This window comes from Impatiens glandulifera, chromosome 4 (genome assembly GCF_907164915.1).
Source record: "Impatiens glandulifera chromosome 4, dImpGla2.1, whole genome shotgun sequence".
In the NCBI taxonomy this organism is placed as follows: domain Eukaryota; kingdom Viridiplantae; phylum Streptophyta; class Magnoliopsida; order Ericales; family Balsaminaceae; genus Impatiens; species Impatiens glandulifera.
Genome location: NC_061865.1, coordinates 17,460,127 through 17,477,761, shown reverse-complemented (window position 1 = coordinate 17,477,761; position 17,635 = coordinate 17,460,127).

The following is a 17,635-nucleotide window of genomic DNA, read 5'->3' as shown; positions in this document are numbered from 1 at the left end:
TCGAAACATGCGATTTTTATTATTGATGCTCTTACACTTTGGACTAAACTTGAAAAATTATAAAGAGAAAATCTAGTTATAACATATTATTTTTGATAAAATAATTGATGTGCTTAGTGTATCAAGTTGGTTCTTCAATGACTGACCACTTGAATACTTTTGTGGAAATTATTCATCAATTGTAAACAATGAAACTTAGATTTGATGATGAGATACAAAACTTATTGTTGGGTAAAATAAATTTGACTAACGATATTTTGATGATGAATTTATGTAAAACTTAAATAAGAATGAAGCTAAGCCGTCTAAATTGTGTTTGTGCAGGAGCATCAAGATCGGGCTAATTAGACGCATTACGTAGTTAGACATGCAGTCTAATAGTCGTAGTTAGACGGGTAGTATAACAAACGTAGTTAAACGTGCAGTTTAACAGATACGTAGTTAGACATGCAGTCTAACAGGCGTAATTAGACGTATAGTCTAACAGATACGTAGTTAGACGTGCATTCTAATAGATACGTAATTAAACGTGCAGTCTAACAGATACGTAGTTAGACGTGCAGTCTAACAGATACGTAATTAAACGTGCAGTCTAACAGATACGTAGTTAGACGTACAGTCTAACAGATACGTAGTTAGACGTGCAGTCTAACAGATACGTATTTAGACGTGTAGTCTAACAAATACGTAGTTAGACGTGCCGTCTAACTCCATTAGATGTATAAGTCTAATGGGATGAAAAGTTAGACGTTGGCGTCTACCTCCTTCAGACAAGTTTGAAGTGAAACGTAGTTAGACGTTCTAGTCTAACTCCATTAGACTTGGTGGTCTAATGGATCTCGCTATTAGACGTTGACGTCTAACTTCCTTAGACTTGGTGGTCTAATGAAGAACGTCTAATGCCTCGCTTCAGCAGCTGTTTGAAGTTAGCATATGTCTACCCACAATCATCTAGTTGTACGCTACTCTTGCTCCACTCATCCGTGCAGTCCAGTACGCCAGCTATTTGATCAAATGAATGAATGCCACGAAAGTAAACATTCTTCCCACTATTTCCTCTATGCAGGACAATTACAGAAGAATGTTTGGCGCACTACCCGTTTGGTACGGCCACGATCCATGTGCACATAGCCTGTTGTACTCTGGTACGATGGAGGCTTTCCAATGGGCGCTTGCCAGGTGTCCAAAAGAATGATTCGACCATTGAAGTTTTACAAGAATAAATTGTTGCTTCAAGACAACGGATGTCTAGTAGAATAAATTACAAGACAAAAGCTGAAACGCTCTCTCTCTCATTGAATCACCATATTTCTACAAGCTTGATTTCTTGAATTAACTTACTATCTCTAAATAATTATTCTCAAGTGTATTTTGTAAATCTCTACGTGAAGTTGAGAGATAAGTTACTGGACTATTTGATAGTCATTAACAGTGTGTTGTAATTTGAACAAAGTTTGTTTTGTTCAACAGAGAGTTAGCTAGATCAGTGAATTGTATTTGATTCAAAGAAGTTTCTAGTGAGATCCTTCCGGTTGTTGGAAGAAGGGTGACGTATGAGGGTTTGCTCCGAACATCCATAAACAACTTGTTGTGTTCTTTACTTTCTATCATTCATCTTTCATTGGTTCAAAGCTTCAAATCCGATAAACATTTCCGCACTTGAATCTGTTTCAAGAGTTCGAAGGATTTGCAAAGAATAGAAAGAGATATTAATCCCTAACAGGATTTCTATCAATCCGTTTGTCCGAAGTTGTTTTAAATAGTCAGACCCCCCGTCTCTATTGATTAAACCGGTCCTATCAATTGGTATCAAAGAGGATCTCTACATTGAGCCGTTGGTGTGGCTAAGCGCGGGGAGGTTAAAGCGGGATTAGGGAGATTGCCCCGACCTTGCCCGCGTGGATGTCGGGCGGCTAAATGTGGAGGGATTCTAGGTGTGGTTTAACTCTTTATCTTTCCCACCTAATTAGCTAGCTTTTAAGATGTGGTTCTCCTAGGAGTTGTAACAATGGTATCAGAGCCTGAGGTTCACCTTATTAACACTTTTAGCCCACCTTATTTACTTGGTACTTACCTGACTAATGAGTGATTTTGAAAATAACTTTGTCCAATTTTACTTCAGATGGTGTTCTCTCAATGAATTTAATAAAAAAAATAGTGTGTTGAATTAAGAAATGAGACGAAAGACACAAGAGTATTATTTAAAATATGAGGTCTTGATTTTATAGAATAACAAGTGAGAGATTAGAGAAAAAATAGATCCAGGATTTGAGGTAGTAGCTCAAAAAATATTTGTTTGTCGAAGTTTACACTGTTTGATCAACTTCAAACGTTGACAGTTTGTTGGTTATTTTGGGGACTATATTCTGAACCGCGAAGATCTGTTTTTTGAGACTTCTAAGTCAGTTCAACAAAAAACCAGAATTGCAGAATTGGTATGGTTATTTAATCTTGGTCTTTCCTAATCTTAGTTGTTATTGTCAAGTTTGTTGTATGATTTTGATGCAATTGATTAAACTCTAGATTGATTATATCTAGAGTGAATATTTACTTGTAACCTTGCTGATGATAATGGATTGTTAAGTGGCATGTTCAGATCCCGTAGTTTTTTATTCTTGATTTGAAGAAAAGTTTTTCCATGCTAAAACTTATCTTGTATTGTTCTTTCAATTTCTACGATTGATGTCGATAGTTGTTGATGAAAGTACTTGAAAAATATTAGTTTAAGGTATTATTATAAAAATATTTTAAATAGACCCTTATCAAAATACTTTTTATGAAATTATTTTAAAAATATTCTGAAGTTTTTTTTCATGTTTTTTTTAAATTTTTATAAATTTTCTTGGGGCTCCAAATTATAAAAATAATTTTAAAAATTTTAAAATCTCAACTAAATAGGCCCTAGGACCGATCTAGAGTTGGGAATCGTACTTAAACGGTCGTATTTGACTTGGGCAAGTCGTGTTAGACTCTCAATCATGTCATGTTGTGTTGTGTCTTAATCTTATGCGTGTCGTATTATGTCTTGACCTACTCGAAATATTATAATCCACGGGCTCCTTTGTGTTGTATTAATTCGTATCCAAGAGTTTATTCGTGTCGTACTAATTCGTGTTTAAATTCGTGTGTTGTGTTATTCCGACTAGAGTTTCGACCCAATTATATTGTGTCAATGCCCGTTTTTATTTGTGTCATGTCGTGTCTTCAAACACTTTTTAATTATTTATATATATTTATATTAAATTATATTGTTAGTAAAAATTATAAAATATGATTATTTATTTAATTATTTTGATTTAAAAAATTAAATTAATTTAATAAGTTAAATGTGTTATTTAAAAAACTAATTAATATGTTAAATATGTAATATGTGTAGATATAAATTTTAACATATAGTTTCATAAATATTAATTTGAATGTCAATTATTTAAAATATCTTTTAAAATTTACAAATAATTATCCAAACAAAATTAGTTAATAATTTATTAATTGAATAAGAATGTAAATAGATTTAGTTTAAGAATGTTAATGTAAATGTGGATAGTTTTGGTAAGGAAATGAGAAAAGTGTGGGTAGTTTGAGAAGATAAATGGGAAAGGTGCATAGAAATTTAATGAATTTGTAGTTGATATATTTATTAATATATGATTATATTATAATTGAATGAAAAGGTGGGTAAAAATTATAAATTTATATTATTATCTTATAAAAAAATAAATTATTATAATATCTTTATTATTTAATGTATTAATAGTAATTAAAATTTTAAAATAATTTATAATTTAAAAAATAAATTAATAAATAAAATTAATATCGAAGAAAAATATTTGGAAACTTACATTTTCATTCATATAATTTATTTTTTATATTTATATTTTATTTTAATTTATATTATTTAAGTTAATATTTTATTTTAATATTTTATATTTAGTTTTAATTATATATATATATATATAATTAAATAATTTATTAATTGAATGAGAAGGTAAATATATTTAGAGAAAATGTTAATGTAAAGTTGAGTAGCTTGGGTCATATGACTAATTATGTTTATATCATTTTATATATATATTCATGCTCGTGTTTTGTCCGTGTTGACTCCTAACCATGTTACGATCATATAAACTCATAATTGTGTCATAATCGTGTCCTCTCGTGCTTGTATTGTGTCTAACTCATGACCCGAGTGAGATAATATCGTATTGTGTCATTCCATACTAATATCGTCTTGTATCGTGTTGATTTGTGTTAATCCAACCCATTGCCCAGCTATAGACCGATCCTTCCGGTTTAGTATTGTGTTAAAACCATCGGCCCTGAGTCAAGATCTCTTAGTCGAGGTGTGGGATCTCTCGGTCGGGGTGTGGGAGACTTGGTCCTAGGCTAAATACCATCGGTCATAAATCGAACCCAAAATAGACCCTCAATTGGTCGTCAAGAACACCAAACTGTAGGTTTGATGATTTTAATTAGGGTCTTGATCTATTGATCCAAACGCACGGGGAGTTGTGCCTAATCCTAGGGATAATTTATATCATCCTAATGTATTATTCGATCGGGATGGTGTTCCATTCAAATCTAATAGTTTTTAGAAAAAAAAATTGATTTTTGATTTTTAAGGTTTGATGAAGCATAAGGAACTTGTCAATAGATTACTTATGCTTCATTTAATTGAATGAAACCAAAACATAAACACTGACTATTCATTTTGACAAACTCAAAATCTGAAATTCTTATTTTTATAAAAAAAAAATTAGTTTTTAATCAAACATGATTGGGATTGCTTGAAATTGGCTTAAATATGTTTTAATATCATTATAAATATATTTGGAATGTTTCTTGGTTGTTGTTCTTGAGTAAATAGAAACCCTATTTTCAAAATTTTCAAAATTAAATTTTGTTATCTCTTATTTGGATTGATTGATTCAGTTTGTTTCGACAAAAGCTTATAAATGATATCAGAATAATTTCTCAATCAATAAATTGAACAATCAGACAATATATAAAATTGGTTGAACTGAAATGTAAAAATTTCAATTTAAACATGTAAATTGAGTTATAGTACGATTGGAAGCTTATTGTGAGTTGGAGAACACTCATGGACTATTTTAGAAGCTTTATAAATTCCCATAAATGAACTTTACATGTCAAAGCTATCATATATAAGTGATCGGGGTACTATAAGCAAATAGGTTTATTTTTATGTGAATGCGTAGAAACGATGATGTGTATCTATTGGCAAAATTGGGTTTTGGGTTGGGTCATGTATAAATGATCTCTTGTACCTATTGAGATATAGGGTTTTGGTTGGATCATGTATGAATGATCTTGAGTACTCATCATCATATAAGGTTTTGGGTGAATCATATGAAAATGATGTCATGTACCTATCGAAAGATAGGATTTTGGTTGAATTGTATAAAACCATGTCATGTACTTATCAAAAGATAGGATTTTAATTAAATTGTACAAAAAGATGTTATGGACCTAATGATAGATATTATTTTAGTTGAATCGTGTAAAAACGATGTCATGCACCTATTGAGAGATAGAGTTTTGGTTAGATCGTATAAAAATGATGTCGATTACTTATCAATAGATAATGTTTTTGTAGATAATGTTTTTGTTGAATCGTGTTAAAACAATGTCATGTACCCATTGAGAGATAGAGTTTTGGTCGGATCATGTACAAATGATCTTGGGTACTTATCGATAGAAAAGGTTTTGTTGAATCATGTAAAGACGATGTCATTTACCTATCAAGAGATGAGTTTTGGTTGAATCATATAAACACGACGTCGTGTACTTATCGCCATATAAGGTTTTTGTTGAATAGTATAAAACGATGTCATGTACCTATCGACAGATAGGGTTTTGGTAGGATCATGTACAAATGACCTTGGGTACTTATCGATAGATAAGGTTTTGTTGAATCGTATAAAATCGATGGCATGTACCTATCGAGAGTCAATGTTTTGGTTGAATCATATAAAAACGATGTTGGGTACTTATTGAAGATAATGTTTTTGTTGAATCGTGTACAAATGATGTCATGTACCTATCGAGAGATAGGATTTTAGTTTGATCATGTACGTATGATCTCAGATACATATTGATAAATACGATTTTTGGTTTAATCGTATAAAAATGATACCTATTGAGAGATAGGGTTTTGGCGGATCATGTACGAATGATCTTGTGTAATTATCTATAGTTAAGATTTTGTTCACGATATCGTGTACCTATTGTGAGATAGGGTTTTAGTCGAATCGTATAAAAACGATGTTGAGTACTTATCGATATATACAATTTTTATTGAATCGTGTAAAACGATCTCATGTACCTATCGTGAGATAGGGAGTTAAATTTGGTTAAAGTATTTCGCAATAAATATGAGAAGGATGAACTCTTTGAATTGGACATGCTCAATTGATCTTTCAACACTTGGTTTAGGTTTTGTCATTTCTTGACCAGATTATTAATGTGCTCATGATGGAAATCTTCTTCGAGATTTATGAAACCCTATTCGAGAAAATAATAGCAATCAAACTTAATTGTTAGAGATTGTCTTAAAAAAATACAAAAGTTGTATCAACAATACAATGTTGTTACAAACAAAGTGAACTATAAGTTAAGTTTAAATCTATTAATATTAATTGTTCTCTAAATTCGATACATACTTTAACTTCGGACGTTTTAAAAAAAATCACATTTGATATTTTACGTACAGTTTTTAGCTAAGCTCTTTCAATGATTTTTTCAAAATAGAATATTAAATGACAAAATTATGAAATTTGTTGTCTATTTTTTGAAATAAATAGTATTAAATTTTATTGAAAATATTATATAATAATTTTATGAAAGAGATTTTTTAAACAATCTTACAAATTATAGAAAAATTTATAAAAATTAAAATAATGAAAGAAAGAGTAGACAAGTAAGCAAGAACTTGCTGTAGATTAAGAATGTATTTTAGTGTGTTATTAAAATTACAATTACAAGAATAAGAATTTTTATAAAAATAAGGGAAACTAAAAGGTTAGAATATGTAAAGATTTTAAATACACTTAATACCTGAAATATGAAAACCAAGAGACTCAAGTGTGTTTCTCTTTAATTGTAGAGTCTTTAATACATTCTTTCCAACGAAATAGAGAGGCACAAACCGTGAGTTTGTTACGTAATAAAACAAATCGGTTTGACGCAAGTCCTTTGGTATGGATGTCGGCAATTTGATAATCAGTAGGTATGTATCGAATGAAAAGAGATTTTTGAGCAACACATTCGCGAACGAAGTGAAAATGAATCTCTATATGTTTCGTAGAGGCATGAGAAATTGGATTGGCCTACAGAAATGCATAACCAATGTTTTCACACCATAGAGTGGGAGGTTGAGGTGGGGAGATGCAAAGTTCACGTTGTAAGGATTGGAGCCAAACGAGTTCAGCAGTGGCATGAGCTAGAGTTTGATACTTAGACTCGGTACTAGACCGAGCAACGACTTGTTGTTTCTTTAAATTCCAAGAGATAAGATTGTCACCAAGAAATATGCAATAACCAGTTGTGGAGCGACAATCATCTGGATAACTAGCCCCATCGGAGTCAGAAAAGGCAGATAGATCGAGAGAAGATGATGGACGAATGAGAAGTCTATGATGAGGAGTATGACAAAGGTAGTCGAGTATTCTTTTTACTACAGACCAATGAGTGGCGATAGGAGACTGCATGAATTGACAAGCACAGTCAATATCAAATGCTAGTTCAGGTCGTGTATGTGTCAAATACTGGAGAGCACCAACAATGTTTCGATACATAAATGGTTCAAGAAGAGTGTTGCCATCATTGCGAGTTAAAGATGACCCATAATAAATTGGAGTATTAAGAGGTTTTGAGTCACTCATATTGGCTTAGATAAGAATGTCATTGATATATTTTGATTGAGAGAGAAAAATACCGGAGGTAGATTGATGAGCTTCAATCCTGAGAAAATAGTGTAGTGGACCTAAATCTTTAAGAGGGAAAATGTGGTTAAGTTGAGAGATGTGAAAGGAAAAATTGTTATTGAATATAATATCATCTACAGAGACAAGAAATAATGATGTAATTTGTGGAGAGTGGTACATGAATAAAGAATTTGGATTCTTGAAAACCAATGGAAATAAGAGAAGATTTCAAGGAAGTAAACCATTCACGGGGAGCTTGTTTGAGTTCATAGAGTACTTTGTGAAGTTTGCACACATGATTAGGATAATTAGGATGAATGAACCTAGGCAGTTGAGACATAAAAACTTCCTCATGTAGAGTCCCATGTAGAAAGGAATTGCTAACATCGAGTTGATGAATAGGCTATTGACGAGTGACGACAAGTGATAGGATGGTTCAAATGGTAGTATGTTTCACAACTGGGCTGAATGTTTAAATATAGTCAATGCCTTCTTGTTGATGAAATCCCTTTGCAACTAAATAAGCATTGTGACATTCAATGGAACCATCAGTTCTTTGTTTGATTTTGAAAACTCATTTGCAACCCATGATATTCTACGAGGATCGAGGAACAAGAGACCACGCATTGTTTTTGAATTAGAGCATTAAACTCATTTTCCATGGCTGAATGTTATTGAGTATATATATTGATAGTGGATAAAAATGTGGGTGGAGAGGTGAAGATGGTGGCAATGTTGTCATTGTGAAGGGCACGAGTTTGGCACGTGTGATCATATGATTAGAGGATTATTCATGAGCATGCATAATAGTGGAAAGTCCACGTTTGGGAGTAGGAGGATTGATTGAAGATGAGTTGGTTGTTGATGATGGTTGATATGAGTTTAATGTTAGCGAGTTGGTTGGTGAAGATGGATGGTTAGAGTTTAATAATGATGATGATGATGAGTGTTCAGATGTTGGAAAAGATGGTAGATTAGGAATTTGTGATGTTAAAATTGGAGAGATTGAAGGTGATGAACGTGTGTTGAATTGTGTTTAAATCATGAACTCACCTGGTTTTGATAATTTAGTTTAAATAATCAAAAAGGGAGAAATTGTTGAATTGTGATTAAGTTATGAACTCACTTGATTTTGATAATTTAGTTTAAATAATCAAAAATGAAGAAATTTTAGATTAAGGAAAATTTTATAATTGAACTCATCTGTTTTAATTGATTTAGGAAAATTTAACATACTTGATTTTGATAATTGATGAAATGAATTTTATAACAAATGGATAAAACTAAGTTCAATTATTGTTAGTCATATCAATTATATAAATATATACTTAAATATCAACATCGTAAGTGGTGTAGTAGTAAGTACTTTCGCCTGTCTTACGGGTGTTCTGGGTTCGAAGGTGCAAATTAATAATTGGAGTTTTATTATTTTAAGCACAACTCAAAGTCAAAGGGACGTGAGCAGACATCTCAAAGTCAAGGCGCGCGATCAGATGGCATCTAGATAGTTGGCAGTAGAGTTCAAATATTCCAGCTCACGTTCTAAACTGTCCAGTACACCACGATTTCAAGAAAGTGAGAAGACATCTCAAAGTCAAGGCGCACGATCAGATAGCGTTTAAGTAGAGTAGATGGCGTCTAGACAGTTGACAGTAGAGTTCAAATATTCCAGCTCACATTTTGTACTGTCCATTACACCACGATTTCAAGAATATATTCTTGTTGTACTACCTAGTACATCATGGACAGTACATCCAACTGAAAGAGGACATGTGTCCATAAAAAAAATTTGACCGTTGCTATAATTCAATATAAGAAGTAATTAGAGTACAACAACAAATCACAATCATAAGCTCTCTCTCTCTTGGAATCACCATATTTCTAGACTCTTGATTTCTTGAATTAACTTACTCTCTCTCTAGCTATTTTATTTTCAAGTTTATTATGTAATTCAATAAGTGAAATTGAGAGATAATTTACTGGACTATCTAATAGTCATTAACAGTGTGTTGTAAGTTGAACAGAGGGTGTTGTGTTCAACGGTGTGTATGCTAGAAGTTCAGAACAGGCGGTTGCTATAATTCAGTATAAGAAGCAATTAGAGTACAACGACAAATCACAAGCATAAACTTTCTCTCTCTCTCTCTCAATCACCATATTTCTAGACTTTTAATTTCTTGAATCAACTTACTCTCTTTCTAGCTATTTTATTCTCAAGTGTATTATATAATTCATTAAGTGAAGCTAAAAGATAATATACTGGACTACCTAATAGTCATTAATAGTGTGTTGTAAGTTGAATAGAGGGTTTTCTGTTTAACAGTGTGTCTAGCAATTCAGAACAGGCGGTCAATTAAGTCATGGATTTCTGACTGAGTTCGTGTTGGCGCTATACAAATCAAAGTCTTCTAGTGAATATCCTTCCTAATGAGGAAAAATGGGTGACGTAAGAGTTTTATCTCCGAACATCCATTAAACTCCTTGTATTCTTTACTTTATGTTGTTTGCATTCGCTTGTTTGACGCTTCAAATCTAGCTAGTTGTTTCCTCACTTGAACTTGTTCAAGAGATCGTGAAGATTTGTGAAGAATAAAAAAATATTTTAATCCCTCACTAGATTAACACCGAGTTAAAAGTCAAAAGTTACCAACTATAATCAAACCCCGTCTCTATAGTCGACACTAATCCTAACAATGTGGCAGAAAAAGAAGATGTAGTGTTGGAGAAACTGATGATGTAGAAAGATTGGTAGATTCTAATAAAATTTTAAATGGAAAGGTTTGTTCATCAAAAGTGATGGACGATATATATATATATATTCTACCGGAAGAAGGTGTAGACAAAGATAACCTTTGTGATTTGGACTATAGACAAGAAAAATACATTTTAGAGTTCGAAGATCATTTTTTTGAGAGTTATATGATCAAGTGAGAAGAAAAGCAAGAGCATCCAAAAGTTTTGAGGAATAGAGAGTTAGGAGGACGATTAAAAAGAATTTCAAAAGGAGATCGACGAGGCTTACCATTTGAAGGAAGACAATTAATGAGATACGTATTTGTCAAAAATGCATCATCCCAATAATATAGGGACGTGGAAGCATGAGCAAGAAGAGTGAGACTCATTTATGTAATGTGGTGAATCTCGCGTTCAGCAACACCATTTTGTTCACATGTATTAGGACAGAAAAGACGGTGTTGGATGCCATTAGTTTCAAGATAAGATTTTAGACTCCTATATTCGCCTCCCCAATTAGATTGTAGAATTTTGATATATGTGTTAAATTGATTTTCAACAAGTGTATTAAATTTTATAAAAGTTGTCAAGGCATCCGATTTTCTATAGATAGGATAAAGACAAGTAAAACGTCTGTAGTCATCGATAAAATTGACCAATTATCGAAAACCGTTAGTAGAGAAAAGAGGGGAAAGGCCCCATATGTCAAAAATGTATTAATTCTAATGGAGACTTACAACGAGATTGAGAAACATGAAAATGGATTTTGTGTGTTTTCCATACTGACAAGATTCATAAAAACTTAATTTCTTGTTATCCATAATAGGTAAATGAAAAAAAGACATAATAAAGATTGATGATGATGATGAAGGGTGACCAAGACGATGATTCCAAGAATTGGCAAATGAATGAGTTCCAATAAGATCTTGATGAGTGGGCAGAGGGTTAACGATTGAGTTTAGGCGATATTGCCCATTTTAAGTGTGTCGCAAAGGAGTTCCCTCTTCGTGACCTGATCCTTGACAATACAATTGCTAATCTGCGTAGTAAAAGAGAAAAACACTAACCACCTGTTTGGGGAGTGCGTGTTTGTATACAAGTTGTGGATCAATTTTGCTTAGAACATGAATATTACTAACTTTCCAAGTACATGGAATGAAATCATAGAGCTTGTAAAGAAAAAGGCTAAGGGTGATAGTTTCTATGTGAATGTTTTAAATGTTTCTTTGGAGCCCTGATCTACAATATCTGAAGAGAAATTAATGCAAGAATTCATAGCACAAGAGAACATAAGGAAAAATTTGGGATGATATTATTTCTAATGGAAACACTCTCACACATACATGGAGGAGAATTTCAATTAGTGAAGACGGTTGGAAAATTAGTCAAATGTGGAATATCCCATATAAAATCATTACAAGGAAAGAAATATTCAAATAGGTCTTGTTTGATGGCTTGTTTGTAATTCAATTATTTGTTGTTTTATTTGTTTTGTAATTCAGTTGTTTGAAACTCAGTTGGTGTTTTTAACAAAACTAGGATTTGTCTAGCTTTCTTTCTTGAAACTCATTTCCCACTTTTGGGTTTTTATAATGAAATGGAACTAAGTCATTTTCCCAAAAAAATTAATTTGGATGAAATTCAAAAAATATATTATTATCAGCAGAAAGTTTTAGAAACACTTAGAATATTTTTGGTTATTAATGGGTCCATATAATATATTACGTATATTAAGATTTTTATTGGAACATGGAAGGAATGATTGCCCGATATTAGAAATAGAAAGAGGGTTATCGACGTTCATTTTAATAGTTTATGTACCATAATAAGGAGTTGAGATGCTAAGGTTGTTAAGATTCTCCGTGAGATGGTCTATAACACTAGAGTCGGGATACTAGGCCGAGTCATAAACAGAAGAAGGTGTAGCCATCATAGCAGACTGTGACGTTGGATTTTGGTTCTAAGACGTCGACAAGTTTCAATCGAATGACTTGTAAAGTTACAAATCTTACAAAATAGACCCGATCGACAAATATTAGCTGCATGACGAAACTGATCACACAATTGACATTGTATTTTATTTCTATTGGGCTCACGAGGCCCATGACCCAAAATAGAAGGCCCAGTAGTAGAAGGACATCCTAACCCTATAGTAGAAGCCCGATCGGAGTGTGAAAATTTAGAAGAACTTGAAGGCCCATTTATTTGATATCCATTAGAATTATGAGAGCTCAATCTATTGATAGTTTCATTTTCTGCACTGTAATCACTCGAAGAGAAGACCGAACGTCGCGATCTTTATAAGTGGAATGGTTTCGAAATCCATCTCGATCCAAAAGCAGGATTACCGGTTGGAGAGTTATAATGGAGTGATTCAAGGTGAATTTCATGTGTAAGAAGCATTCCTTAGAGGTATTCATTGGCGATGGGGTTGGTGTGAGTGGTTACCGCTACAGTGAAAGATTCGTATTGAGAACTTACTAAAGCATATAGGATGAAAAATTGTTGAGATATGTTTTGCCCAGCACCAGCGAGACTATCGATGATTGATTTTATTTTCTGTAAATATTCGGCAATCGGAAGTGAACCCTTCTTTACCATCTAGAGATGAAGACGAAGCTAGATTAGACAAGCATGAGATTGAGAGACGAATGTGCGTTCTAAAGTAGACCAAAGGGATTTAGATGTGGTGCAAGATTCACCAACAACTTGGGATAGAATGGATTTTGAAAGGGTGGAGAGAAGCCATAAAAGGATACTCTGATCTTGTTCCTTTGAGATGGTAAAAGCAGGATTTTGAGTGCTGACACTAGATCCATCAGCATCATCGACTTAGAGAAAGGCTTCAGGGGAATAATTAGTTCCAATAATATATGGATAGAGGTAATAACCTTTTAGGGTAGCTAAGATTTGAGATTTCCAAAGAAGAAAGTTTTTGTGATCGAGTTTAATGGATGTGAGATTGTGGAAAAGATGAGTGATTGAAGCGGAAGAAGAGGCCATTGATACAAATGTTTGTTAGAATCAAATAATGGCTCTTATACCAAGAAAAAGAAGACAAGTAAGCAAGAACTTGTTGTAGATTAATAATGTATTCCAACGTGTTATTAGAATTACAAGACTATGAATTTATATAAAAAAGATAAGGGAAACTAAAATGTTATAATAGGTAAAGATTTTAAATATACTTTATAGCTCAAATATGAAAACAAGACACCGAAATGCGTTAGTTTTTTAATTATAGAGTTTTGATAGTCAATATTAAATAAATGATAGTATTAAATATAAATAAAAAAAATATTTAAAAATTACACCTGAATTGTTTTTTCAGATATTCATTTTGCCACTCAAATATAATCCAATTTGATTTTACCCTTAATTACTTGACTCTTGAGGGCCGGCCTATTTCATTACATGAGTGGTTAAGATTTAATTCAAACAAATCAATCCTCAATTAAATATTTCTTCAACTTTTTTTTGGGGGGAGGGAAACGACTTAGCGTCATTTCATTAAAAATTCCCAAAAACGGGAAAAAAATCACGAGTTTAAGAGATCATTATAGACAGGCCTAGAATGATTTTGAAGTCGTAAAATTCTGAATAAAAACTAAAAACGTAAATGAATTATCTGTTTACAATGCTTTCAATTCTAGTGAGTTTAAAAAACGGTAAATTCCAGTTCCTACAGATATTCCAGTTCTGCTCCGTGCTTGGAATTCCTCTCCACGTTCCCGCGAGGGCGCTGCAATCCGATACAATATCTTTTCATAACTCGTCAATGCTCCTGCGGGTTCTGTCATATACCCTTGCATTCCGTTCTTGCCAAATGTTATACACCACTACTCCAAAGCCGCACTTGAACACGCTTGTTTCAAATCTATTTCCCTTGCCTTTGAGTAGTGCCGCTTCTTTGATTTCATTCCATTCGCTCGGGAAACTGATCAGCTCCAGGCTTTTATAGAATCTGTCCCAAAGCTCCGAAGCAATACAACAGCTCCCGAATAGGTGATCTATGGTTTCTTCATTTCCTATGCATACAAGACAGCTCGCGTCCGGGATGCTTCTTCAACTTATTTAAATTATTAATAAAAAATACTCTTATGTTTAATTTATTCTTTTACAACATGTTCATATAAAAGGATAAAGATATTCATAATATATAAGTTGTTATACTCCATATCTCAATTTTGATACTTATCCCCCCTCTAAATTAGAATTAAATTTCTAATTCCTGACGTACACATACCTCAGAAGTAACAATTGTTCTTAAAAATTAGTCACTTGCTTATAAATTTGTTCAAACTAAGATAAATATCTTTAACACAAAAAAATATAGTTCAATGTGTAATTTGAATTTGTATAGTATATGTGACAGAATTTAAAAAGATAGTTTTAGGTAAAAAATAAATCTAACTAAAATTACCGGATCCAATATATAATTTTATTTGGATTTAGTGTAACAAATAGTTTTTCATATAATTAATTAAATTTAAATACATAATTGGTCTTTCTATCTAAATTTCTATATTATTTGTAAAACGTATCAAAATAAATAATGATAATTACTGTAACAATAAATTTGAACCCAACTCGATAAAGTTAATTCACTAAATAGGCAGCTCATTATTAAAACATAGGTTCAAATTTGTTATGTGAATGTGTTGGGTGTAACAAAAAAGTGGAATATATTTTCATTTTTATAAATACAAAATCAAAAATAACATTTGTTTTGAAATTTATTAGGTTGTTTTTTAAGATTTGCATGATAAGTTTCTTTCTATATTTGGTAATTTTTTAATACAAATATTGCATTCATATATTTTTTATTAAAGTCTATTAAAGAATATTACCTCAATATTGACAAGATTGTATTGATTTATATTTATTAGTTGAAGATAAATAATAAATGTATATAATAATAATAGTAATGCTTAATGTTAGATTATTGACTCATTGCACTACAACACATAACCTGTTTTATTAGACTAAATGAGTCAGGTTGTTGATTCGGGAGTGACCCTTCCATTAAACCCTCAATCCTAAACAAAAGTTAAATGAAGTCAAAAATATATAAAAAAAAAATAATTAATGTTGAAAATAATTAAATTTAAAAAATAAAATTAAAATGGTATATATATAAGTATTGAGCTTTCAAACTAAATACAACAATTTAATAAACTAAACTAATTGGACTTCATAATTAAAATTCTATATAAAATTTGATAAATGTGTGATATTGTGTTTATATAATTTAATAATTTTGTATTAATTTATGATAAAGAAATTTAAGAATGTTTTATGAATTAGATAAACCATTATTTTACATCCATGACAATATAGTTTTAAATTTTTTTATTATTATTTTATAAAAATATTTTAAGACAAAATTTATATTTTATTAATTAGATAACACGTTATTTTATATTCCAAAGGATTATAACATTATACTTTAAATATTTGTATAATGATTTTTATAAAACAATACAAGACCAAAATTATGTTTGATGAATTAGTTAACTAATTATTTCACCTTTATAACATTATAGTTTTAAATTTTTATATTATATTTATAAAACATTTTAACATTTAAAGTATATTTTATAAATTAGATAACACATTATTTTACTTTCCTAACATTTCTAACATTATTGTTTATAGAACCTTCAATTTTGATTTTATTAAAAATTATACTATCGTAGTCTACAATAAGTTTGATTATGATTGAACTTACTATGATTGAAGGTATATAAAAATATTTTAATATAATTTTTATTTTTGTTCAATTAGAGCTTGTTTGATGTTTGACTTATTTTGGATTTTTATTGGGGTTTTTTAAGTAGAAAATTTGACAAATAAATCCAAGGTTTAAAAAGAGTTGTTAATTATGATTCTCACAAAAAGAATATAAGCATAGGAGGACCACCATCAACATTGATAGGAGTACTTACTACTTGTCTTCATCTATTTGCGAAGACTTAATTGTTCTTATAATTTTTAAATAGTTTTATTTTATTAAATTTGTAACAGTTTTTTTTTTGTCATAATTTGGATGGTAATAGTCCGATAATTACAAATGATTAATAAATCTATTATAAAAATATTATTTTACAATAAGAGAGAGGTTTACAAAATATTTTTGAAAAAAATAAAGATCTGGATTGTAGATAATATGTCACACTTTAACAATAGTTTGAGTTCAAATTTATTTATATTTGTACAATAAAATTTACAACACTAAGTAAAATGTACAAAATTTGAAATTCAAATTATAACCCAAATCTCAAAGGTTTTGAAAATTGTTTTTATGAAATTAAATCGAATAATTACCAAATTGAAACCTACAAAATATAGGCATTAAATAACTCAAAGAACATTAACATTCAATATATTCATCATTTTCAACTCATGCAAATTATTTTCAAAATATTTCCAAGACATCTAACTTAAGTTTAAATCACTCATTTCAAATGAGAAGATGCCAAATAAATAGGACCTATTTTCACAACCTTATTTACTTTAGAAAGTTTAATTATCAATTGATCGTTACTATGAATAGGATCCTAAGCATTATTAATATAATAAGCTCACTTATATATAGTAGATTATCAAAATGTTTAGGCCTTATTGTACGCGTTTCTAATCAAACAACCTATTTTTAAAATTACATTTAAATCAACTTCGATAAATAATTTGAACTCAATAATCTAAATCTCATAACTTATTTTCTCTCAAATGTGAGTAAGATCAGGAAACAAAATAAGAAATTGTTTGACTTTGTCGATTTAAAGTAATTTAGACTTCTAGAGTCACCATTTAATTTTTCTCACAAAATTTTGAAAATATATTTTTTTAGCGTGTCATAAACACTGTTATCAAAGATTCTTTAAACAAAATGGGTGTGGTGTTTGGTTGCATTTGAGAAAGTGCCACAACGCTATTTTTACATGTAACGTCCATAA